Here is a 26,724-nt window from a genome sequence, read left to right on the forward strand (position 1 = left end):
TGTGCCTGAGTGTGGCACCTGGGAGATTTTCACAGTAACTTCATTGCAGTGTGAATATAAACCTACTTGTGACACTAATAAAGATTATTAATAGAGAGAAACTGTTTCCATTGATGGAAGGATTGAGAACCAGAGGGCAGAGATTGAAAGTAATTGGCAAAAGCAGCAATGGCGACATGAGAAAAAAATTGCTCAATCATTGAGTGTTTAGGATCAGGAAGGCACTGCCTTCGAGTGTAATGGAGGCAGGGTCAACTGAAGCTTTCAGAAGGGAATTGGATCGCAATCTAAAAAGGAAAACAAATTGCAGGGCTACGGGGAAAAGGAAGGGAAGAGGTGTGATGTGAATTGCTCCCTCAAAGGGGCAGCACAGACACGTCAGGGAGAATGGCCTCCTTCATGCTGTAAGCGTTCTTCTGTTCCATGATTCTACGACTGCTTAGCTCACTCAATGCGCAGCAAATTTCTGTGTCCAAGCACACAGTGCCTTAAACCGTTGATTCATATTGACTGGGAAGATCCTGGATAGCAATAACAAAACATTCACGCTTTTTAATTCAGTTCGAAAGCTACTTAAGAATGCAGTGGGACCACAATTTGTGCAGAGACATTGCAAGGATTGCACCATCCCATAAGGATCTGTATCACTGTGACATACACAACAGCACAGATTGTAAACTAACCAATTTTATCAATAGTACCTCGGGGAAAAGGTGCATGTCTAATAAAACGTCTATGCGCTTTTCGCCAGTTATTTCTTTGTTGTTTAACATTCAAAGTAAAACAAGTCAAAGGCAGAGATGCACTTATAATCCTACTGCGTTGATCGGCAAAAGAATAAGTAGAAAGTAACAGCTTGTTGACGAAGTTTATGCCAGGGTGAAAGCGTCAGCTATCCTATAAAGCAAGGCTGCTGATGAAAAGCTTGGCTTGATTAGAATGCAGATCATGATGGGGCACAGTGGTCAGCAGACCCTGTTTCTGGCATTCCTGATTCTAATTAAAATTCCAATTAATCACCAGAAAATTGAGGGCACAGCGAATCGAGCATACTGGTCTCTCCAACTGATTCTCTGATCCAGCTCTCAATAAAGAAAGGACGACACCAGGAGAAGAAGCTCACAGAATATTCCCTGTGGCACAGACTCGGCTGCAGGCGGAATGAGGCTTGGACACCACTCTAGGCTAAATGTTTCATTGACTCAATTCCAGGCTATTTGAAAGGTGGACCAAATTCAGACTGAATGTGGCATGGACAGAATTCCACGCAGTATATTACCACACAAGAGAATTTAGAAATTTATATTATTTGTGTAATTATATCGCACATGTGGACTCCAGTGGGAAGTAACTTTAAACTTCATTCAGGATGAATCAGGTTAACTCCACTTCAAAGTGAATCTAATGTTGACTCCGCTCTGAACAAATGTAGCATGTTATTTCATGCTCCCCCAGTGGAATAAAACCGAGAGCTTTGGTAGTGGCAGCGTGCCCATAAGTTGCTTGCCTCCACCTGCCTCATAGGTATTTCACCCATGACATAGGTGGCCCTGAGTGAGTGCGCAGTCAATTCCAGCCCCACAGGTCCCTGAATCCCAACACAAGTGAATTAATCAGTAATTAGTATCAAGTTTCTGAGATCTTTGGCCCAGATGGCTCCAATGACTTAGAGGCATCAGATTTGTAAGTGAAACACAACTGTTTATTTCTAACAAAAATAGAGAGAAGACATGCAATAATTAGTGGCCAGCTAATCTACTACTGCACCCCCCCCCCACCCCCGCCCCCCCGTCTTTTACTGTCCCACCATCTACCTAAACACAAACAAGGCATACATACCATGAGGGAGGGGGAACGGGAAAAATAAAAGAGGGTGAATGTGAGATGGAAGATCAGTGCCCTTGCTTTGGATGTTGAAGTTGTTTTTTCAGCTGACTGTTGTTCCAGGACGTGGAGTGATTGAGAACCACCTGTTGGATGGCTAACGAGAATCCTCTGGCTGGAATATTCAGTCCAGATCCCCAGACTGTGGGATGCCCCAGGGGAGTCATTTTAAAGCTTATTAACGTGGGCCTTCGGCGGAAGGATCCGCCTCAGGTCTGTTTAATCCTGACTTGTTTCCAACTCCACCAGAATGACCAGCAACCCTTCCCAGTCATGGCGACCAGTCCCAGTGGTGCCGCTGAGACAGGAGAACTTTCAACTATTTGACTGACCAGCGGCTTTCAGGGGCAGGATTTCCTCTTAGATGGGGACTGAAGTAATGTCTCAACCAATTAGTGGACTGACTGCTGTGAGATGGCTGCAGGTAGACTAATCAAGTACAGTTGAGTTTGCTGCACCCCTACCCCCTCCCCCTGACACTTTTGTGCTGAGGGCAGCAACCCCTCCCCACTCCACCGCCATCCCCATAAAATCTAGCCCATGGTGTACATTCTGGAAAACTGCATTGCGCCATAAAAAGTGCAAATAAAGCAGTCAAGGTCATCCCTCGAGGAGCAGAATGCAAAATGAGACAAGTTATGTCTAAAAGCTTAGTGAGGTTACAGTTAACGTACTGTTAATAGGTTAATCTCCCAAAAGAATATAAAGGTAAAGGCGAAAGGTTCAAAGAAAGATTTACTGAAAGGATATAAGACCAAACAGATTTTTCTCCAGGAAATAAGAATACCGAGGTGACTTAACAAAGATCTTTGCAATAATTCAGGGGTTTGATGTGGTAGACCTAGAGAAAAATCTCCATATGTGGGGGATTCCAAAACTAAAGGTATGAATGTTAGATGGTCACTAATAAACCGAATAAGGAACTCAAGAGAAACCTCTTTACTCAGAGAGGGGTGAGGATGTGGAACTGTCCACCTCATGACGTGGTTGAGGCAAAAGTAAACGTCAATGCCTTTAAGGGGAAGCTACATAATTATATTCGGGACCATTGAATAGGAGGATATTTTGAAAGAAGTCTTACAACACCAGGTTAAAGTCCAACAGGTTTGTTTCAAATCACTAGCTTTCGGAGCACTGCTCCTTCCTCAGGTGAATGAAGAGGTAGGTTCCAGAAACATATATATAGACAAAGTCAATATATCTGACTATTGACTATATATGTTTCTGGAACCTAGCAGAGACGATGGATTTCAAATATCTGGAGAGACTGAATAGGTTGGAGTTGTCCACTTTACCAAAGAACCTACAGAGGCATGATGAGAAGGAATATTTTTTAAAAATTCATTCTTGGGATGTGCGTGTTGCTGGCTAAGCCTGGGTTTGTTGCCCATCCCCAATTGCCCATGAGAAGCTGCCTTCTTGAACCATTGCAGGCAAGAGTGTGGGTACTGAGTCATGGCTGGTAGAGCCAGGAATTAACACAACAATAGCCGTGGTTGGAGATTTCCAAAAACGTGAAAGAAAAGTAAATAATTTGAAATGATTCATAACAGCATGGTCTCATCCATAGAATCCCTACAGTGCAGAAGGAGGCCATTTGGACCATCGCGTCTGCACTGACCCTCCGAAAGAGCACTCTACCTAGGCCCATTCCCCACCCCTCCCCCAGCCCCGTAACCCCATCTAACCTGCACATCTTTGGACACAAAGGGACAATTTTAGCACGGCCAATCCACCTAACCTGCATTTCTTAAATGGAAGTGAACGTAGCAACAAAAATTTTGAAAACCTTTTTGAAAGAAAATGTCAAGAATTACCAAAGAATTACCGGTGAATCTCTTGTAAATAATAAGATAAAAATAGGAGCAGGAGTAAGCCATTTGCCGCTTCAAGCCTGCTCCACTGTTCAGTAAAATCATGGCCAATCTGATTGTGGCCCTAACTCTCCTGGTCTCTTCCTCCTCGTCCTTGACTCCCTTGTAGATCAAAAATTTGTTGAACTCAGCCTTGAATTTATTCAACGACTCCAGTGGTCTCTGGGTTAGAGAATTCAAAAGATTGAAGATCATTTTGAGAGAACATTTACATCCCTCCACGAGAAGAGGTGTTACAAATGGTGAATTCTAAGTTAGTGTTCAGGAGGGCAGTTGGACACTGAAAGTATATTTTATGAGGTGTGTTAAGAGACAAGAAAGAAGCAATGTGTCCTATTGATTCATTTCACAAATAGAGTTTTTACAGCTGGAAAGAGGTCCTTCAGCCCATTGTGTGACCTGAGGCTGGATTCTCCTTTCTGGAGACAAAGTGCTGCCGCCGGGGTTGAATTGCGGGAACTGCGCACTCCTGCTGGAAGCGCCAACCAGGAGAAATTCAGGCCAAGCAAATGGGCCAGCACGCTGTCCATGTGCAGCCTGAGCGTTTCCCGGACCCGCTGGCATCTGATTCACTGGGGTTTGCATTAATCGCCTGACAAACTGGAGCAGCTTTTAAGAGCGCCACTCACCCCAGATTGTCATTGCAGCCAGAAATATTGCTGCACAAAGACCTGCTGAAAGGTTCTGGGAGTTGGTGATCGACAGACTGCTGGACGCCATTGAAGAAAAGAGGGACACCCTCTTCCCCAGGGTGGGGTGGAGGCTCAAGCCCATCATTCTCAATGACTCCTGGGATGAGGTGGCAGAGGTTTTCAGTGCTGCCAGCCTCACCAGGACGACTGGCACGCAATGCCAAAAGAAGATGAACGACCTCTTTAGGGCAGCTCAGGTGAGTCATCACCTCTGTGCCCCTTGCTTCACTCCCATCCATCACTCCTCACATTTGACCCCAATCCCCTAGAGGCCAATAACATCCCACCTACCTGCATCTCCCTTACAGCCCATGCTCCACGAAACCTCAAAACATGTACTGTCCTCTTTGGCCAAGAGCCTTGCACACATGTGACACCAGCTACAGACCACCCCATAAAACATACCTCCCAACCTCTCACTATATCTGTTTTGTGCCCCCAAATATAAGGCGGCCCATAGTGGCCGGTAGCATCAGAAGATGGGAAGGGGCATCCCAGATATTCGGGTCCACACTCCCTCAGAAAAATCGGCCATGCAACTCGCAGGTGAGGCCGAGGAGAGGGCAATGGCTGCATTGGAGGTCGGCATGCACCAAACAAGTGATGGTCCAATGTAACGCAGATGTCCCTACAGCACGTGAGTCACCCCACTCTCACAGACCAGTCCAGCAGAGCTGCCACTGGCCAGCTAGTTGGCAAATTGAGAGGTGATAGGTCGTCCCATGTGCAGTGGTCCTGAGTCACACATTGGTTGCCTGCCATGCCAGCTCCAAACTCAGGTCTTCCTGGAAACCATCCTCATTGTCCTCATCAGATGAGCCCTGCAATTCTTCCTTTTCCTCTGGCATGTCGCCCCGTTACTGCACAATATTTTGAAGGGCGCAACAGGCCATCACGATGTCCGAGGCCCTCCGGGGGCTATATTGGAGAGACCCACCAGAGCAGTCCAGACATCGGAAATATATCTTGAGCATTAGGGCAGCATGGTAGCATTGTGGATAGCACAATTGCTTCACAGCTCCAGGGTCCCAGGTTCGATTCCGGCTTGGGTCACTGTCTGTGCGGAGTCTGCACGTCTTCCCCGTGTGTGCATGGGTTTCCTCCAGGTGCTCCGGTTTCCTCCCACAGTCCAAAGATGTGCAGGTTAGGTGGATTGGCCATGATAAATTGCCCTTAGTGTCCGAAATTGCCCTTAGTGTTGGGTGGGGTTCCTGGGTTATGGGGATAGGGTGGAGGTGTTGAACTAGGGTAGGGTGCTCTTTCCAAGAGCTGGTGCAGACTCGATGGGCCGAATGGCCTCCTTCTGCACTGTAAATTCTATGATTCTATGATAATCTATGACACCGATGCATCGCTCAGTGACAGAACAGATTGCTGTGTGACCGTCATTATAACAGATTTCCACGTCTGTCTGCAGCCTCTGCACAGGTGTCATTAGCCATGATGTCAGTGGGTAACCCTTGTCGCCCATTAGCCAACCCCTCACCTGAGGGAGCACCTCGAAGATCCTGGGAACCAAAGGTTGCGGCAGGTGGTATGCATTATGCATTCTGTCTGGATATGAGGCGCAGATGTGCAGCTGTGGATGCACAGCAACTGCATATTCGCAGAGTGGAAACCCTTCCAAGGGCACTCCTTGTCGAACCAGTGCTCGGAGGCTGGCATGTATACCATTGATCAGCCCTTGGACCTGGGGAATGCAAGTGATGGCGGTAAATTATGCTGCTGGGGCATCTTGTTTGGCCTGGTCCAGGCTGAAGGTGATGTAGTCTGATGCACGGGCACATAGGGCATCTGTGACAGTGCGGATGTACCTGTGCACAAACGTTTGTGAGATCCCACACCAGATCCCCGCTCGAGCCCTGGAATGAGCCAGAGCCATAAATGTTCAGGATGACCATCACCTTGACAGCCACTGGAAGCAGGTGTCCTTCTCATGCCCCCACAGTGCCAGGTGCAGAGTTGGCACTGGACCACGTGGTCTGGCAGCTCCCCGAAGGACAGGCGATGACGGTATACATGTGGCCTGAGGAGGCGTCTCCTTTGCACCTCCTCATCGGCCTTTTGGAAGTCCGCACTGCACCCCTGTCCCCATCAGTGATTGGCGCCCGGCCTGTAATGTGGGAAGCCTCTATTCTCACCACCCTTCCCTACCAACTGGAGTACCAGTGGCTGCTGCAAGCGGTGTTACTGAGGGTTTTCCCACTGAATGAGCCTTGTGCTCTCCCATCAGGAGGGTGGTAACTGGCTGTGTGGTGGAGATGGTCATACCATGCAGAAATTCATCTCCATGCTAAGATCCCACTGTGCGGGCAGGTTAAACATATGGGGGTGGGTGAGGGGTGTGTGTGTGTTTGCTGGGAAATTAGCTACAGTGTTATGTGGACCCTGCGACAGGTTGCAACAGGGAGCTGGTCAGGTTTCCTGGTCGAGGACGGAATTGATCGGATCAGAGCTTGGAGATATCTCGTGTTCCTCAGGGGTGGGCTAGCTGATAGTGTCATGGTGAGGCTTTCGCTCTGAGAGTGGCTGTGTGCCAGGGAAGGTCCCAGCCACAACAGCGCATGTGCCCTTTGTTAGGGGTGAGCTCTGCTCATCCCCTGCTTACTCTGATGTGGGGCCTTTTGAGGAGTGCCAACACCCGATGGGCTGGCGACTGAGCATGGTCACACCCACCCCACTGATAATACTGCTGGGGTATGAAGGTTTCCAGAGGGGTTGGCTGGGTGGTGAGTCACATGACCAGAAGCCCTCAGAACCTATGCAGGGTACTGTGAGCAGTAATAGCATTCGCTCCACACAGTGCCAGACAATGACCATCTCCAAAAAGAGAGAATCAAACCATCGCCCCATGACATTTCATTACCTGGAACTCCCTCACTAACAACACAGTAGGTGTAACTACACCACAAGGACTGCAGCGGTTCAAGAAAGCAGCTCACCACCACCTGCTCAAGGGCATTCGGAGATGGGCAATAATGCTGGCCGAGCCGGTGAAGCTCACGTCCCATGAAAATGAATTTTGAAGAAGTTGTCTCAACACCCAGGAGCCTGTAACTTGCAGCTAGGGCAGCTAGGGGGTGGGTTGAAATGATTGTATAGTCGCAATGGGGGTCTCAGACAGGGCACCCCGCCCCTGAGTGGGGAAACCCCAAGTCCATGAATGTTCCACCAAGTCATTCCCCGCAATTCACTGAGATCCCCCCCACCATCAAACCTGAAAAGAGATGTTTTCAATGCTTCTTTCTCTCCCTCAGCGGCCATGGCGCCTGGGTCCTCCTCCTAAATACTTGTACCAATTCACGCCCATGTGACTCCCAGCTGAGAGGGCTGGAGCATTGCAGAGGGGTGGAGCACCAGGCTTCCAGCCCATTAATCATATTGAAATCCCAGCAAACCGTGGACTTACATGGTGCCACCGGCACAGGACGAGCAGCTCCCTATCGGCGCTGGCGGGGGACCGGAGCATTGGAACGGAACCTGTGCTCTGCGCCGGTCCCGTTTATAAGTTGCGTTTGATTCTCCGCCGAATATCACGAGATTTTCAAAATTGAAATACAATGGCTACTTTTCTTTGAAACCAACAACAATGTTGCAAATTGTGGGTCAAAGCTCTGGAAATGCCAACCTAAAGCATTGTGGATGCACATACACCATATAAGCTTCAGCAGTTCCACAAGATGGCACACCAACTACTTCTCAAGTGCAATTATGCATTAGTATTAAATGCTGGCTTTGTCAGTGAAGCGCATTAATGAATTAAAAAATTACATCAGGAACTAGTTATTAACCCTCACGCTCAACGCACAAGACAGGATATAAAGGTTCAGGGGTTTAAGAACACACCCAAAATCATTTTTATATTTTTACAGTGTCAGATATCAGGGCATTCGAATGTCCTGCCATGAGAGGTGGACATTTAATTTGCTTATTTAAATTTGCTTCAATTTGATTATAATTGGGAGCTCAATTTGAAATTCTCTGTTGCTGCTCAGGTTTCCCAGGGATCTTGGAGTGAAAGGGAGGCAGGGCTGCTGACAACATTAATGCTTTTCTCAGCACACTCCCTGGGCCAGGAGCAACTTGATTGCTCCCCTGATTCCTCGAGGAAACCCTTAGCCTCCCTGTCGCCAACATCTCTTCTCCCGTTCCGTTGAGACCTTCTACCCTCACAAACACCAACATCTCTCTCTACTCCTCACCAGATTGTTCCCCCCCCACCCCCCCCCTCCGACCCCCCCACTCCACCCTCGATCACCGTCCTCTCTTCTGTCACCAGGTTGCCGACCTCTCTTTAATTCTCCCAATCACCAACATCTCTCCTCCCCCAATTATGACCAACCCGGCCCACCCACCTCATCCCAAACATCAATCTCCCTTCCCTCTTTTGGGCTGCCCACCTCACTCCCTGCTCCTGACCTTGGCCACTCACAACCTCCATACCTCACAATGGCTAACCCCTCTTTCCGTCTCCTGATTGGAGCATCTCTCCCCACCTCCAATCACCAACTTCTCTCCTTTCAGCCTACCCCGCCCTTGCCAACCTTCCCCAAGAGGCCCTGGCTGAGGTCTTCCCACCATCTTTGTTGTTCCCTCATCGCTATTGGTCTGGCTGTCAATTTTACTGGCCACTGTACAGGAAACTGAAGAATTAAATTATAATGGGATCGTGCAGTCTTGCCTCCTCTCCATAAATAACAGTGCCCATATCTTTGAAACATGCAATTCCAGAGAATGTGATTTCATCGGTGATAAAAAAGCACAGAAATAGCACATCTTGACAGCATACTTGTAATAATGGTCTTTTAAAGCTTCTTAAACCCCGTTAATCAACATGAATGTTAGAAAGATTGTTAAGAAATACAGTCGTGGAGTACTGAATGTAGCAGCAATTGGCTCAGTGTCAACAGAAAAGTATTTATCTTAAGGGCACAAAGGTAAGGGACAAATTTGAATATGAAGTACACAGCACAGGGCTAAATCGCTGGTTTTGAAAGCAGACCAAGGCAGGCCAGCAGCACGGTTCAATTCCTGTAACAGCCTCCCCGAACAGGCGCCGGAATGTGGCGACCAGGGGCCTTTCACAGTAACTTCATTTGAAGCCTACTTGTGACAATAAGCGATTTTCATTTCATTTCATTTCATATAGAAAGTTGCAATTGTCACAGATATGACTTAATGTGATACTGATGCACAACAATGTCAACAAGAATGTTTTAGAAGTGAAAATGTGGGGCAGGATTCTCCGTCTAGTGACACGGGAATTGCGAATCGCTATCGGGTGGAGAATCACGCGTCAACCGAAGATTGACGTTGGTGCTGGGTGCCCAATGGAGCGCCATGTTCCGACGCCTCGATAGCGGCATGAATGCGATCCATGCCCTGCGCATGGGCATGCAGATTGTACAGTGACAACTGTTAGCATATCATTAACGGGCCCGTCCTGGTAGTGTCTGACCTCCCACGATGCTCAGCCTCCGCCAGGCGGAAATGACCCTAACGTGGTTCACTTGTGGTTATTAAAAACGGGAACCAGACGCCATGAATGCTGAGGGTGAGACAGGAGGTAAGACATGACCCCAAAGGTGCAAACCTGCGCTGACAGTTGTGCCGCTGGCTGGAGGGGCATCTACCAGTGCTGGGGAGAGTAGCGGCGGTTGACCAGGTGATGGACAGTGGGTTTGGGGTGCCCCACCCCGGGACCGGGGTGGCCGCGAATGGACCGTCATTGCCATGTCCTGCAAGCAACCATCTGGCTGAGCACTCTATGACTGTCCACTGTGACCTGTATGTGTGCAGAGCGCCACCAGTCACATGGATGCCCCCGCCCTACCCCCCAGGCCACCCCACAGGAACTCCCTGACCCATCAACAGGGTGTGACTCAGTGCAGCCAGTGACCCACTAGGTGTCAGTACCGCTCAGTGCACCCATCTGAGGTGTTGCCCCACTCCAGGGGGAGCAGGGGGGGGGGGAAGAACACACCCTGAAAGGTGGAATCAGGCACTGTGGTCCTTGCCACACTGCCTGGCACACTGCCCTCCCCCAGGGCAGGTGCCCTACCAGTGGCACCTTCAGCCAGCCCACTCCATCAGAAAACAAGCCGTCATCAAGCCCCAGCTGCCCACTGCACTGCTGCTCCCATCCATCCTGTCCCCGGACAGATGGGCACAACCATTGTGTGGCACAGAGGACCCATGGCACACTACAGCTAAGGTTCGAAGAGGTGCCTACCCCCCTTGCCAGACCATGTCCGCAGTCCCAGCCGCTGTATGCCACCAGGCATGGCGCTGGTTGGTGACTTGAGCCCTCCCCCTCCACCCCGCAGCCAGGTGGCACCCTGCTGATGGGATAGCCCTAGACCCCCAAGGAGGGACCCCATGGTAAATGCCATAAGAAGGCGGGGACAGGAGCCACAGAAAGAAAGGCTGGCAGGGACGGGGCAGGAGACCCCCAGTCACAGGCAATGCTGGGGTAGGGGGAAGAGTTTTGGAGAGAACGGGTAGGGTGTGGGGCTAGGACCGGGAAGGGGGAGGGGGCATGCAGTGGTAGGGTTTGCAGTGAAGGCCAGGGCCACCATGTAGCCCGTTGGACCTGGTTGGGCACGGGTGTACCCTCTAAGCTAACATGTCTGCCCTCTACCACCTGCAGAAAATGGATCTCGGAGGACAGCCAGTGTTGTTGGTAAATGCCAAACCGCTGCAGCTCTGGTGGATGCACTCAGGCTGCACGAGCAGGAGCTGCTCGGGGAGGACCCTGCCGAATAGGAGCCTGCGCTAGAGGAGGAGGGGCCAGCTGGTGAATATGGAGAGCTGGCTGCCCCGCAGACCAAGGAGGTGGGGAGGTTGTCGCATCAGGGCTTCTGCATACCGGCAGAGCCTGCCAAAGGAGGGCCTGCTGGATCGAGCGTGTCGCCAAAGACTATGGTTGAGCAGGGAGACCATGCGGCAACTGTGCCAGATCATAGCGCACCTGGGAACGCGGGAGTGGGGGAAGGCACCTGCTCCAAGTGGCCGTCAAGGTGACTTTTACGCCACAGGGTCCTTTTAGGCGCCGAGTGGAGACCTATCTGGGATCTCCCAGAATTCCTTACACAGGTGCATCTGTGCCATAACGGACGTCCTGTATGCCCGGATGGCACAATACATTACCTTCCGCCCACCAGATTGCCCTGGCAGAAGAATTTGCCGCCATCGCTGGGATGCCCCAGGCCGGGGGGTGATCGATGGGACGCATGGCTGCCGAAGAGCACCGCGGCATGAGGGGGTGCCCTTCATTAATCAGAAGAGATTCCATTCTCTCACTCTGCAGTTGGTGTGCAATCACCAGATGCACATCGTGTATGTCTGTATCCAGGCAGCATGCATGACGTCTTTTCTCTGGCACACTCAAATGTGTCCGACACCTTTGAGGCACTACCCCCCCGGGTAAGGGGTTGGCTCTTAGGCAACAGGGGTTATCCGCTGCTGTAATGGCTGATGATGCCTATCCAGACGCCTCAAACCAAAGCGGAGAATAGGTATAAAGACACCCATGCAGCGATCATAGAGACATAGAGTCATAGATGTTTACAGCATGGAAACAGGCACTTCGGCCCAGCTTGTCCATGCCACCCAGTTTCTATCACTGAGCAAGGGTCACTTGCCCGCATTTGGCCCATATCCCTCTATACCCACCCTGCCCATGTAACTGCCTATAGAGCCAGGGGCATCATTGAGCAGTGCATCGGCATGCTGAATGCAGGGTTCAGATGCTTGGACTGCTTGGGAGGGGCCCTCCAATACAGTCCTGGGAGGGTCTCCCGCATCGTGGTGGCCTGGTGTGTCCTCCACTACATCGCACAGCAGAGCGGCAACATGCTGGAGGAGGGAGATGAATGCCAAGCCTTGTCCGATGAGGATGCAGAGGAGGGCAACGATGCGCAGCACACGGTACACTGGTTAGCACTGTTGCTACACAGCACCAGGGTCCTAGGTTTAATTCCCGCTTGGATCACTGTCTGCACGGGGCCTACACATTCTCCCCGTGTCAGTGTGGGTTTCCTCCGCGTGCTCCGGTTTCCCCCCACAAGTCCCAAAAGATGTGCTGTTAGGTAATTTGGACATTCTGAATTCTCCCTCAGTGTACCCAAACAGGCACAGGAGCGTGGCAACCAGGGGCTTTTCACCGTAACATCCTTGCAGTGTTAATGTTTGCCTACTTGTGACACTAATAACGATTATTATTATTATTACATGGGGCCAAACCAGGCACGGGAGGGCGTACAACGCCTGCGCCAGGGTCATCGCGCACCGAACAATCTAATCGGCCCCAGTTTCGCCGACTAGGGGGCCTGACCACCGGCAGCCCAACCGTTCTGTTCCACAACCGCCCCTCCATGGACATCTCCCTGAACCCCATACCCCCCATAACCCCCTGAGTGTCCCACCAGCTGCATTACAGGGTGTTGGCCCTTTGTCGTCAGCATCAGTGGGTCCGGTCCATGGGGCAGAGAATGATGGCAACCCACGGCGAGCTTTTGTGCTCCGCAACATCTGACTCCCGCACCAGTGTCACATACCATTGTCCACCTGGGTGATCTCTGCTTGCGTGCTAGCCATTCCATCACACGGTACTTCTGGGAAGGAGGGGCAGGGTTGGGAGTGGGTGGGTTGCGGCGAGCTGTGACCGGTCACACACCAGTTGGCCCTACCACACAACCCCCTCGTATCTGTGCCCACATCACCTGCCACCTGCTAGGGTGGCCACTGGGTGTATACCCACTGCCCTAGGGACCTGGCACATGCCATCCTCCAACATCTGCACCACACATCACCAGCCTCACACACACCCTTCCCCCCCACCCCATGACGGGCGCCACCATTGGGATCGTGGAACGCCCGCCATCTAGTACTGGTGTCAGTACTTAGTCTCCCAAACGGAGAATCCCACCCATGGTGCTGAGGGAACATTTCAGCTCAGTAACGAGGCAGAGCAAAACTTGCTCAAAATCAGTGTCATGGTCACCATAAATCGCTGAGGATCAATTTATGAATGTACGAAAAATTGACATGTGAAATAGGAACTGAAGTCGGCCTTTCGGCCTCTCGAGACAGCCCAGCCATTCAATAAGATCATGGCTGATCCAATTTTGCTGAGCTCCATGTTCCCCATCGACCGCTGATAAACGTTAATTCCCTTATCTAACAAGGATCTATCTACCTCTGCCTTAAAAATATTCAGTGATCCTGCTTCCACCAGCTTCTCAGGCAGAGTTCCAAAGTCTCACAACAATATATTGTTAATCTGCAGAGGAAGACGTTCTGGGAGAGGCTTGGAAGGTGTGGATGCTGAGGAGGTTGGAAGAAAACAAAGGCCTAATGACATGGACCATATTATTTGTTAATATTATGCATGAAACATTACCTGAGCGCATTGTGTCCAAACACACGAAGCACAGAATCAACATAAATCCAGGAATTAATATGACAACATTGAATCATTTTAGCTTCATGTTGAATTAGAGTCATAGAGTTGGACATCGCAAATAAGGCCCTTCGGCCCATTGAGTCTCCATCGACAATAACTACCCCTAATCCCGTGCTAATCCTACACCAACACTTGCCCCATATCCTTGAACGCAATGGTGTTTTAAGTGCTTTTTAAAGGTTGTGAGGTTTCCAGCCTCCACGACCTTCCCAGGCTGTGCATTCCAGATTCCCACCACTCTCTGAGTGAATTTTATTTTTCTCAAATTCCCCCCAGAAATTGGAAAGTAGGATACTTTCTTGCTAATCACGTTTTATACAGAGCTGAGATCAGTTTCTCTGAGAAAACTGCAGGGGATAGTCATTACAGTGTGCAACTCAAAAGTGTAACTTCACCTTTCTGCTAAAGAGACATCTGTTATGATTCTCATAGTGGGGGGGGGACTGTCAATCAAAATAACCAAATTTACCAAATGGTCCTCAAATAAAGAAATTATCAAGAAAATTGCACTTTTTGTAACTTTTACTTTGACACCAATCAGAACCAATGCAAATGAATTAACAGACAAATTATACTTGACATAAAAAGAAAAACCCAACTTTAAATAATCAATACAACAGAGATACATGTGACATAGCCACAAGCATTCCCCTTCAGGAAGTACAGCATTACATAGCTACACAGATCCACAATAATGTGTTCTTTATTCAGGAATCAGGTGGCACGGTGGCACAGTGGTTAGCACTGCTGCCTCACAGCGCCAGGGATCCGGGTTCAATTCCAGATTTGGGTGACTGTGTGGAGTTTGTACGTTCTCCCTGTGTCTGTGTGGGTTTCCTCCGGGTGCTCCGGTTTCCTCTCACAGTCCAAAGGTGTGCAGGTTAGGTGGATCGACCATGTTAAATTGCCTCTTAGGGTCCAAAGATGTGTAGGTTAGGTTAAACGGTTATTGGCATAGGGTGGGGGAGTGCGCTTGGGTGGAGTGCTCTTTCAGAGGATCGGTGCTGACTCGATGGGTCAAATGGCCTCCTCTTGCACTGTAGGGATTCTATCCTATGAGTCCTATCTGACAACAGCTTTCATCTTCGAGTGTAATGACTGTGATCATCATCAGCAAGGCACACATCTACCACTGGTGCATTCTCCATGGCTACGCCTCTATCAATCAGAGTCCACTTGCCAACCAATCAGCATTGTCTTCCTGTACAGTATAAATTGTCAATTTTCTCTTATCCTTGCTGTGTCCTGTTGAGTAGCAAGGTGAAGAAATTTGATTAGCTAATTAGTTTCTAACTCTTTACAGATATTTACAGATAATACAAAGATATATAACACCTGGGGCCAAGGAGGTGTGTTGTTATGGGTGTCACTAATGATGTGGCAAGAAGCCGCAGACAGATTTCCAATCTCCCACCTGTGGCAGGCTCCCCAGCTACACTCTGAGTCACTCGGGTACCCAAAGAATGAATCAACAGGCTTGGAAAATCAGAAATTAGGATTAGGATCGCAACTCATGCAGGTGGAAGCCCTGAATCTTTATACTTGTGGTGGGTGTGAAATAAGAGAAAATTCAGGGATAATATATTTTATCATTGCCTGAAAGAATGCTCCAAATGCAAGACAACTGGAAATGTTTACAGCAGTGCATTTTTTAACTTGTGCTTGTGTGAAATTCCTTTATCGGTAGCACAGGGGGTTAGCACAGTTGCTTCACAGCTCCAGGGTTCCAGGTTCGATTCCCGGCTTGGGTCACTGTCTGTGCGGAGTCCACACATACATCGCATGTCTGCGTGGGTTTCATCCCACAGTCCAAAGATGTGCAGCGTAGGTGGATTGGCCATGGTAAATTGCCCTTAGTGTCCAAAAAAGGTTAGGTGTGGTTGCTAGGGTACGGGGATAGGGTGGAGGTGTGGGCTTGGGTGGGGTGCTCTTTCCAAGGGTCGGTGCAGACTCAATGGGCCGAATGGCCTCCTTCTGCACTGTAAATTCTATGCGATTCTATGAGATCTATTTTACTGAACCTATTGACCTGCCCGCTTTAACTGAAGCAATCGATGCACTCGCTCACAAAGAAACTCGATTCAAATATATTAATGCGCTTTCATATCAACTTTTATGCATCTGCACTTTTGCATCTGATACCAGCCAATGCCCTGGTCAATATTTACCCCTCAACCAACATCTAAAATAGATTCAAAGAAAAATAATGTGGATGCTAGAAATGTGAAATAAGATTCGAAAAAGCTTGGAAAGCCCCCAGCAGGTCTGGCAGCATCCGAGGAGAGAGGGACGGAGTCAACAGTCATGTTTTGAGTCCAATATGACTCTCTTTTGATATAATTATGCTCAAAATAATTTGTTCTTTTGCCCTGGTTTGGACAATTCGACCAAATTACTCTGGATAAACCAGTGCACACTGCTGGAAACTACTACCAAAGAATTATTAAAAAGTTTGAAACAAGAGATCAGTTTAACTGTTTGAGACTGCTCTTTCAACCACGATTAAGGAGTCCCTTCACCAAAGGTGTCGATACTTTCTCATCCTTATGCTAATCAAACAGATCTACCAACTATGGACGGCACGGTAGCACAGTGGTTAGCACTATTGCTTCACAGCTCCAAGGTCCCATGTTCGATCCCCAGCTTGGGTCACTGTGCGGAGTCCACACGTTCTCCCCCGTGTCTGCATGGGATTGCTCCGGTTTCCTCCCACATTCCAAAGATGTGCAGGTTAGGTGGATTGGCCACGCTAAATTACCCTTAGTGTCCAAAAAGGTTGGGTGGGATTCCTGGGTTACAGGGATAGGTTGGAGCTGTGGGCTTGGGTAGGGTGCTCTTTCTAAGGACGGGTGCAGACTCGATGGGCTGAATGGCCTCCTTTTACACTGCAAATCCTATGATTGTATGACTAATTCAAATTTCCTGAACGGACAACTTTTCACAGTATCTTCATTGCACTGTTAATGTAATGTAAGCCTGCTTGTGACACTCATAAAGATTATTATTATCATTATCTTCTTTATCTAAAATAGATTATCTAGTCATTATCTCATTGCTGTTTATGTTTGGTGGGAGCTCAGTGTTCCCAAATTATATGTCACATTTCACCCATTGCATCAGTGACAAAAGTACATTATTGACTACAATGCACATTGGGATGACTTGAGATGGTGAAATATTTAATTCCAGTTCTTTCTTTTATGTTACAACAGATGTGAATATATGCTGGAAGACATTTATAAGTGTAAGTGAATACATAGAAACACTTCAGTATAATTCAGTTTGAAACCCAGAGGCCCTGACATAGCAATATTTTGTTGCTGTTAATTAACCATGGCAAAGATAAAAGTGAGATATTGCAAACTTAATTTCAACAAAAATCTTAGAAGATCTCTGAAATTAGGAAATACAGATTGCATTAATAGAGCAATTCTGCATCTCAATGGAATGCAGATGAACGACAGGCCAGAAATTAAGTCTGAAATTCATTCATCAGCTTTCCCCCCCTCTCCCAGGTTGTGTTTTTTTCCCAGTGGAGATGACATTCAAGATTCTGATCAATTTAATTTCACAGTTGCTATTTCCTTGTCACAGCCTCGAACATTATCAAGTCTTTTGAATTCTTCCCACGGAGCTTCTCTGTCGTTCAGTCCTCCATATTTGTGTGCACATTGCCTGCACATTGTTGAAAGTTAGTGACATTGCTGATGAGGTCAGTGCTTCAGCACGTACCTCAATGTCCTGCAGAAGCTGGTGTGTAGGATTGTCCTCTCCCCAATTTTGAAATCAGACAGCCTGGCGTTTTGAGCTGGCTTTCAGAACATCTCCAAAGCATAAACCACAGAGCGAATTTCACAAGGCTCTGCCCCTGGCATGGCGCTGCGCTTGTCAGGAGGGTGAATTGAAGAATTGGAACATGGAGCCGAGCACTTTGCGGCACTTCTGGCTTTGCAGTCAATTGTGTTAATGCTAATGCAATGGCTGGAAGATTTGGAACAGAGCCTCATCGAATTTATCACAAAAGATTTTAATTAAGTCTTTGTTACCCATTTCATTTGGTGACCTATGATGTGGCAGCGCTAACAGTTACATTTTGTATGAATTTTCATGAGTTGAAATGCAGTAGCAGAATGGGTTGTTTCCAAGGAACTGGATCAACATCCGTCAAAAAGGATACCGAGGATTACCAAGGTATTAGTACAGCACGCACCCAATAATACAAAGATGTTTTAACATTTAAAAAATTGGAAATACAACACATTGAATTATACAAACAAGTAACATGACAGGGTCAGGATTTCGTACTAGGACCAATTGTCAGTTAAGGAAATTTTAATTAGTCCCAGTTGGTAGATCTGTTTGATTACCAGAGGGATGATAAAGTATTGAAATCTTTAGTGAAGAGACTCCATAATCATGCATGTAAGAGGAGTCTTAATCAGCTAAACTGATCTCCTCTTATTTCAAGCTTTTTAATCGTTCTTTGGTTACTTTCCGGCAGTGTGCACTGATTTTTCCAGAGTAATTTGGTCGAATTGTCAAAACCAGGGCAAAAGATCAAATCATTTTGAGCAAAATTATATTAAGCTTTAAAAGAGTTTCCATTCGAACTAATCACCAGAGCGTTCCACTAGTTGCACTTATTTTTTAGGCCTTTTTAAAAATGTTCTTACAGGTACATTGGATCATGGCTAATTTGGCTGTGGAACACAGAACATGGAGTGCAGAAGGAGGCCATTCGGCCCATCAAGTCTACACCGACCCACACTTCCACCCTATCCCCATCCTATCACCCATCGTAACCTTTTTGGTCACTAAGGGCAATTTATCATGGCCAATCCACCTAACCTGCAAGTCTTTGGACTGTGGGAGGAAATCGGAGTGTTTTAGGTAAGGACATTAATGGGAATGTTTATAAGCATTTAAATATTTTAAATGACTAATAAGCTGACTACAGTAATAATAATAATAATAATATGAAACAATATAACTAACAAATGGCTCTGTATACTTTTAAAAATTTATTCCAGTTATTTAAATTTGAGCTACTCGAAGGTGGTGGACTAGGTGTGCTGATTAAAAATGTTTAGTCTTAGTGATAAGTCAATTTTCATTTCTATTAGTCGAATTGTACCAACTTACCACTCTTAAATACACCAATAAATCATTTCTCCTGTAAGCATATTTCTCAAAAGACAAATTTACATTCTAAAAAGCTGCTCAGTTATGTTGGTTCAGAGCAGATCTTACAGTCGGCGATATGCAGGTTCCATAAGAAGCTCAACCACCTCCACCAGGCCACACAGGTGAGTTGGTATCGGCCCCCTGTCACCTGTCCCACCTGCCACAGTCGTACCTGCCCCCCGATGACCCGGCGGTTGGCAGCGCGCCTCTCAGCACGATACTGCACCTGTGCCCTGGCATGCAATGGCACCCACAAGCATACACCACCCATGCCCGGCAGCAGTGCCCACGCCATCGCCCCCATTCGGGATGTGTGAAGCGTGTGGCACACAATGCCCTTTCTCTCTCCCCACAAGAACAATTGACACACCATCGGCGGGAAATGGTCCAGATGAGTGGCAGGGTGCCGCACATCAGAGACCACACACCCCTATGAGTAACGGACCCTGGAGGTCGTGAAGATGACCAAGGACAGAGCAATCACCGACGTTGAGCTTCACCTGCACTGCAGAGGTGAGGATCTACCGGCCCTCACCCAGATGACCTGTCACATGTGAGTTGTTCAGGACATACATAATGATCCTTCCCCCTCTGACTGACCACAGGTCCATTCTCCAACAAGATCTCCAAATGATGGTGCCGACCCTTCCTGCCACCCCCCTCCAGCCCCTTTCCAAGTGAACACCTCAGAGGAGAGTCTCAAGGATGCCACTATTGTCCCATCACAGCTATCTCCCTCACCTTCCACCAGCGCAGTGACACACACCTCGGTGGGCGAAAGTAGTGAACAAGCTTCTGGGGCATAATCTAGAAAGCACCACATGCTTGCTGTTGCACATCGTGTGAAGGCAGTAACATCCAGGGGACACAGCAGTCAGGGGTCTACTCTTTTCCAGGACCCAGCTGGGTCCCAGTCCAATGCCGAGCAAGGTTATCCCGGAGCTCATGCAGGCGCTAATGTATGGCTGTGAGATTCAGAAGGGGATGTCAGCGACACTCCAGCAGGTTCATAGCCGATTGGAGGAGTCCCAAAGGCCATGGGCGCAGGAGGTGGCAGCAGTAATATGTGATACCAAGGCCAACAGTGCTAGGATGGCGACCGCAGCTGAACGTGGGTCACAACGTCAGCATCATGGGTGGTGGTGTCCAAGGCGTCTCATATCGATGATGGTCATAGCCTTGACAGCATGTCCAAGTCGCTGGGGAACGTGTCCCTGAAACAGGTGGACCTTGCCGAGGTGTTGAGGAGAATGACCCAATCCCAGGTGGACATTGCTGAGGTGCTGCTGAGCATGTCTCAGTCCCTGGTGGGCATAGCCGAGGCATTCCAAAGTCTGGCCCAGTCACAGAGCGGCATCGCTGAGGGCGTCAAAGCCATGGCGCCGACAATGGGGAGCTGCCAGGGCTGGCAGAGCTAGATGATGCAAGAGCCACTGGAGCTCACTCTAGCCACCCCTCCATCCCAAGGTGACCTCCAGGACCCTACGGGCATCATCCAGGAGTGTTGGAGGCCAACCTGGAAACTCGCTACAGAGAGACGAAGGCGGTCACCAACTCTCCCGAGTCCCTCCCTCCTGACAAAGGTGCATCTCAGGGTCAGCAGGAGGAACAGTGTGGCAAGGGGAAGTATGGGTCACTGGCAAGCGGCCAGGGCCCTCCAGCACCCAGAAGACACCCACCAGTGGCATTGAAATCTACAGCGTTCGATAGGCAGCAGGCTGCCTCCGCCTCTGATGTGCATCCTGGGGGCACACCTAAACAGAGCGGCAGAGCACAGAGGGCCAAGCAGTTTGTGGATCACTGAGAGGGCACGGGGGGAACAGGGGGGCAGACAGCACCGTCGTTAGCTGGGGACAGTGAGAGTCACGACTGTACACCATTAAAACACGTTACACCCGAGACATGTGAAGCCTCTGTGACATTATTCTGTACTGCCGACAGGTGTGCACCCATCACCCCCTCGGTGCCCTCCGCCACCTTCCGGCCCCGGGTCCCCGGGCACAGTGGTCCTGGATCAGGCTCCCCCCTCCCCCCGAGGCATACCATATGCAGGTGATGGGTGTGAGTGCGCTGTCAGCAGACAGACAGGAGTCAGACCACTGCATAATTTCAGGAGCACCAGAGCTCACCTCACAGTGGGTTATCATCACCCTCTTGCCTTGTAAATTGACCTGCTGGCACAAGCCCATCAGCCTGTTGATGTTACACATACCCTGTGATGGTGTGACAGGGTGATTTGAGGAGTTGGGGGGGAATAACTGGTGGGTTTGGGAATGGTTAGGGGAGGGGAGGGAGGGTTGGGTTGGGAGGGGGGAAGGAATGGGTGGGGGAGGAAGTGGGTGGGAAAGGGGAGGGGGTGCGATAATGAACGAAGCCCCATCCAATGAGAAGCGGATGAGGATGAGGGCCTCCCTGGTCCTCCGGGTATGCCGGATCAGTGCCACCGCCTGGCTTCCATCCTCTGGCTGTTCCCATGTGTCCTCCCCCGGCTCGTCCTCTAGCCCCCCCCCACTAACGCACAGGTCCCCACTAAAGCCCTGGAATGAACACGAAGTTTAAAAGTTCAGGGCTACAATGACCTTTACATCCACTGGGATCAGGTATCTCCTCCATGTGGTGCCAAGTCTGAAAGGACATGGCACTGGTGCCACACTGTACCCTTGTTCAGGCGGAGCGTCCTGTGGCACAAGCTGTCTGACATCTCCACAAACGACCAGCGATGCCTGTACACCTTGGGCCATCGTTGGCCTTCCTCTTTCGGTCCCTCCCTGTCCTGTTGGGCAGCCGGATTCTCAGGATGTGGGCTCTGCACATGGGCTCGAGTCTCCGTCGACACTGCTGCCGCTGCCTTCTCCAGCGTCCGGCCGCCTGGCCTGCCACCGGCACCGCAACGACACCTGCTGCGGAGTCCAAAATATGATCCATAATATGATATCTGTTAAGGAATTGGAGAGGGTGAAAGACCGACAATCAGTGTGGTTTCCACCCAGGGACCCTCCGGTCCCCCAAGCCTCTCCCACCCTTACATTCTCTGCCATCTCTTAGGGTGCCATCCAACAAGCAGGTTGTGCTGGGAGAACCTGCCCTCAGCAGGGGGTCCTGCGCACCAGAACCCGGACCCCAGACTCCAGTCTGGAACATTACTTTGACCGGGCTCGGAGTCCCTCCCCTGATCCACGCACTCACCCTCTGGGTCATTTTCATAGAATTTACAGTGCAGAAGGAGGCCATTCGGCCCATCGAGTCTGCGCCGGCTCTTGGAAAGAGCACGCTACCCAAGGTCAACACCGCCACCCTATCCTCATAACCCAGTAACCCCACCCAACACTAAGGGCAATTTTGGACACAACGGGCAATTTATCATGGCCAATCCACCTAACCTGCACATCTTTGGACTGTGGGAGGAAACCGGAGCACCCGGAGGAAACCCACGCTTTTTCACAAAAAAAACAAACACACGGTATCACCCCTCACAGGTTCCTCAACAGAAACATCGGATAACCCTGAGAATGTGTTATCATGACCAGAACTGTGGTATAGAAATTATCTGTCCATCAATGTGTGACTTGTTCCACGTATCAGTGCCATTCTCCATCCAGGAGCCACAGCTATGCAGGCCCTCCCAAACAGCCCAATCTCACCACAACCAAATCCTGGCATCCACATATTCCACTGGCGCTCGAGGTGCAGTTGAACATCCCCCACTTCCAGGTTTAACCCGCGGTGATGTGTCAGTTACATGCAGCACTCACCACACCAGCAAAAAAAGCACTAGCAATCTGTGAAAGCAATCCTTCAACACCGTTAGCAGGCAGCCTATCTGGAACAAAGTCACACATCAGGTCCCACAGCGTCCTCTCGCTTCAAACCGGATTGACTTTTAGGGCGTCATTCTCCGACCCCCCGCCGGGTTGGAGAATCGCCAGGGGCTGCCGTGAATCCCGCCCCCGCCGGTTGCCGAAGTCTCCGGTACCGGAGATTCGGCGGGGGCGGGCCACCCCCCGCTGGATTCTCCGGCCCGGATGGGCTGAAGTCCCGCCGATAAATTGCCTGTCCCGCCGGCGTGGATTAAACAACCTTTTGAACGGCGGGACAAGGCGGCGTGGGTGGGGTCCGGGGTCCTGTGGGGGGCGCGGGGCGATCTGGCCCCGGGGGGTGCCCCCACGGTGGCCTGGCCCGCGATCGGGGCCCACCGATCCGCGGGCGGGCCTGTGCCGTGGGGGCACTCTTTCCCTTCCGCCTCCACCACAGTCTCCACCATGGCGGAGGCGGAAGAGACTCCCTCCACTGCGCATGCGCGGGAAACTGTCAGCGGCCGCTGACGCTCCCGCGCATGCGCCGCCCCGATATGTCATTTCCGCGCCAGCTGGCGGGGCAACAAAGGCCGTTTCCGCCAGCTGGTGGGGCGGAAATCCCTCCGGCGTCGGCCTAGCCCCTCAATGTTGGGGCTCGGCCCCCAAAGATGCGGAGCATTCCGCACCTTTGGGGTGGCGCGATGCCCGCCTGATTGGCGCCGTTTTGGGCGCCAGTCGGCGGACATCGCGCCATTTGGGGAGAATTTTGCCCCTGAACTCATACGTCATCCGAGCCCGGTGTTTCAGGACCCAGGTACCTTAGAAAAAATTGCCCCACTTCTCATCTGCAGAAATTGAAGGAAGCAGCAACAGCAGCCTCCAGGCATTGCAGCGACCTCGGAGCAAACACAACCTGCAGCTGTGAAGTGCCCTTATAACTAACAGTGCCAATTCCCTATTGGCAATAGCGTTCGGCTGTGCAGCCAGAAACTGCCATGGTCAGAGGGGGTTACAGTGACCCTCACTATATTGCCACTGACACGGCTCTGTCCAGGAGGTGTTCAGTGGGATGGAGAGCCAGCTGCTGAAGTTGCCGCTGTTATGGGCATGCAAAATCCTGGGGGCGGGGGCGGGGGGCGTGGGGGGGCGGGGGGGGGGGGGGGAGGTGGCCTGTTGGATCAGTGGGCACTGAGCCCCTCACCTCCCAGCCCAGGGGTGTCCCGCACTGATGGCACCGACCCCACCCCCCCCTCCTCCCCCCTCCGGATGCTCCCTCCCTCTCACTGAGCGCTGGGGCAGCAGTTGCAACGCCCTGGGCTAATTGCCCAATTTCGAAGATGGCTACTCACCTGCTCCGATCCCCGCAGCAGCCATTGCACTAGTTTCACGTTTTTAAATAGGTGCGCCAAAGGGCACCCGCGTGACCACTTACTGGGGAGCCGGTTTGATTTTGGGAGGCCATTAGATCGGGGGTCTACCCTGTTAACGATAGGAGATTGCCCCTAATTGGTGATTACTATTTTCTCGCCAGATCCCGCCAACGAGGGCGGGCTGATTAGATCGGAAACCGATTGGCACCTAGCACGGCTACCAATTTCAGCCGCTCCTGCGATCTAACCAGCTCGCACGGATCCACGCAGGACGCAACACCGCCGTTAGATCACACCCTATAGGTTTTTGCTAATCCTTGTCATTTCTCCATCGCAATCATATTCTTACTATGATTTAGGCCAGAACTACTTACACTGTTCTAAATCTGAGTTGAGGCTTTGTAATTTTTTTATCTATAGTTAACTTCCTTAATCTTTTGGTGCATTTTGCAGATTCCTTTGAACTTCACCATTATTACTTTATATCAAAGCAAACAGTAACATTTTCAAATTTGATATTGTCGTCTTCCCATTGAGGATCTTAGATGTGATTCTAATACAGTTTTGTGGGCAAGTACCATACCAGATCGGAGGAAATAGGTCTTGAACTGTATAATTGGGCGGGTTATAAAACTAGCATTCTTCCCAATGCTGTCAGTTGTTCCGTGAGTGGGTTACAGTAAAATTGCCCCGAAATACGACATTATACATAATCATCGGGGTTGGGAAAATTGTAATGAAGACAATTTTATGACAAAACTGTGTTAAATATGGGTTTATGGATTATTTATTGTAAAGAGCCTATTGGCAAATGTCAGTGCAGTCTGAATAATTTTCTTTGAATACTTTAATATTTCTATTGATCGAAACCGTATCTTCATCCATCCATACAGTTAACAATAGTTATTTCCCTGCTCTCGTCTCCAGAATGTCATGGTTCAGAACACAGCAATAGTTTCCCTCGAGTATCTTTTCTATGATATTCAAAATTGATATTTGAAAAGGTTACACGAAAAACAGAAAATGCTGGTAAAAATTCAGCAGGTCAGGCAACATCAGTGGATAGGGAAACAGAGTTAACGTTTCCAATCCTAATTCAGACGTTTGGGCTCAGAGGCGGCATGGTGACGCCGTGGTTAGCATTGCTGTCTCGCGGCGCCAAAGACCCGGGATCGATCCCGGCCCAGTGTCACTGTCCGTGTGGAGTTTGCACATTCTCCCCGTGTCTGTGTTAGTCTCACCCCCACAACCCAAAGATGTACAGGGTAGGTGGATTGACCATGCTAAATTGCCACTTAATTGGGGAAATTTTTTTTTAAAAAAAGACATTCGGACTCGAAACGTTAACTCTGCTTCTCTTTCCACAGATGCTGCCAGACCTAATGAGTTTTTCCGACATTTTCTGTCTTGATTTCAGATTTCTAGCATTTGCAGTACTTTGCTTTTATTTAAAAAGGTTAATTTGCTATCCAGTGATGCAACCATCAATTCACTCGAGACAAAAGTAAACCGTGGCTTTAATCAACTTAAAACAGTGCTTGCCTGCGACTGATACAATACTGTGCGCCGCCTACAGGTCGACTGCTCTTTATACCCCCCCCTCAAGGGGAGGAGCCCATACGTGTCCCCTTTGGATGATGCCATACAATGGCACATAAGTGGAGCCCACAAGGGCAACAGTATAGCATAGATGCAAATACAAAGGCAAAGCATGGTACTGATGCAATGGTGGATTATTGGTATAATACATTCACCACATTCACCCCCTGTTGAAAAAAATAAAGTCCGGCGGGGTGACGGGTTCATAAGTTCAGCCGGTCTGGCGCATGGATGTGCGCTGTGATCACCGAAGCTCTGGCGTTGGTGCTGGCCCTGGTGTCGAGCTCATCCGTGCTAGCATCGGTGCAGGTACAGACGTGGACTCTGTGAGCGTCTCTTCTGGAGCTTCATTCCTGTGGACCGGTGAAGGGGGAATGATGGGCGGGAGCCATAAAGGGATGGGGGCGCTGATCATGGTAGGTTGGGTGGGATATAGTGGAGGGGTGGTGGTGGTGATAGTGGTGGTGGTGGTGGAGCCGGCAGGCACCAGGTCCCGGAGGGAGACCGTATCTTGTCGGCCATCAGGGTGTTCCATATAAGCGTACTGGGGGTTGGAGTGTAGGAGCTGGACCCTCTCTACCAGAGGATCGGACTTATGGCTCCTGACGTGTTTGCAGAGCAGGATGGGCCCCGGTGTTTTCAGCCAGAACGGAAGCGAGGCCCCTGAGGTGGAACTCCTCGGGAAAACAAATAGGCGGTCATGAGGGGTCTCGTTTGTGGCCGTGCAAAGTAGGGACCTAATAGAGTTGAGTGCATCGGGGAGGACCTCCTGCCAGTGAGAAACTGGGAGATTCCTGGACCCGCAGGGTCAGTAGGACGGTCTTCCAGACCGTCGCGTTCTCCCTCTCCACCTGCCTGTTT

At 49.9% G+C, this 26,724-nt stretch overlaps 1 long non-coding RNA gene across 2 annotated transcripts in view; it reads left to right on the forward strand.

The window, feature by feature from the left end:
* Positions 1-26,724, forward strand: part of LOC140385774 (uncharacterized) — an 89,742-nt gene that overhangs the window by 18,433 nt on the left and 44,585 nt on the right. The window contains exons 1-2 of one of the 2 annotated variants that reach the window (XR_011933469.1): positions 17,008-17,160; positions 18,592-18,806. This is a non-coding gene — a long non-coding RNA (uncharacterized lncRNA). Of the gene's footprint in view, positions 1-17,007; positions 17,161-18,591; positions 18,807-26,724 lie in introns of those variants that run through there. The other variant, XR_011933470.1, reaches the window with a different exon arrangement.

The sequence above is a fragment of the Scyliorhinus torazame genome, chromosome 11 (genome assembly GCF_047496885.1).
Source record: "Scyliorhinus torazame isolate Kashiwa2021f chromosome 11, sScyTor2.1, whole genome shotgun sequence".
In the NCBI taxonomy this organism is placed as follows: domain Eukaryota; kingdom Metazoa; phylum Chordata; class Chondrichthyes; order Carcharhiniformes; family Scyliorhinidae; genus Scyliorhinus; species Scyliorhinus torazame.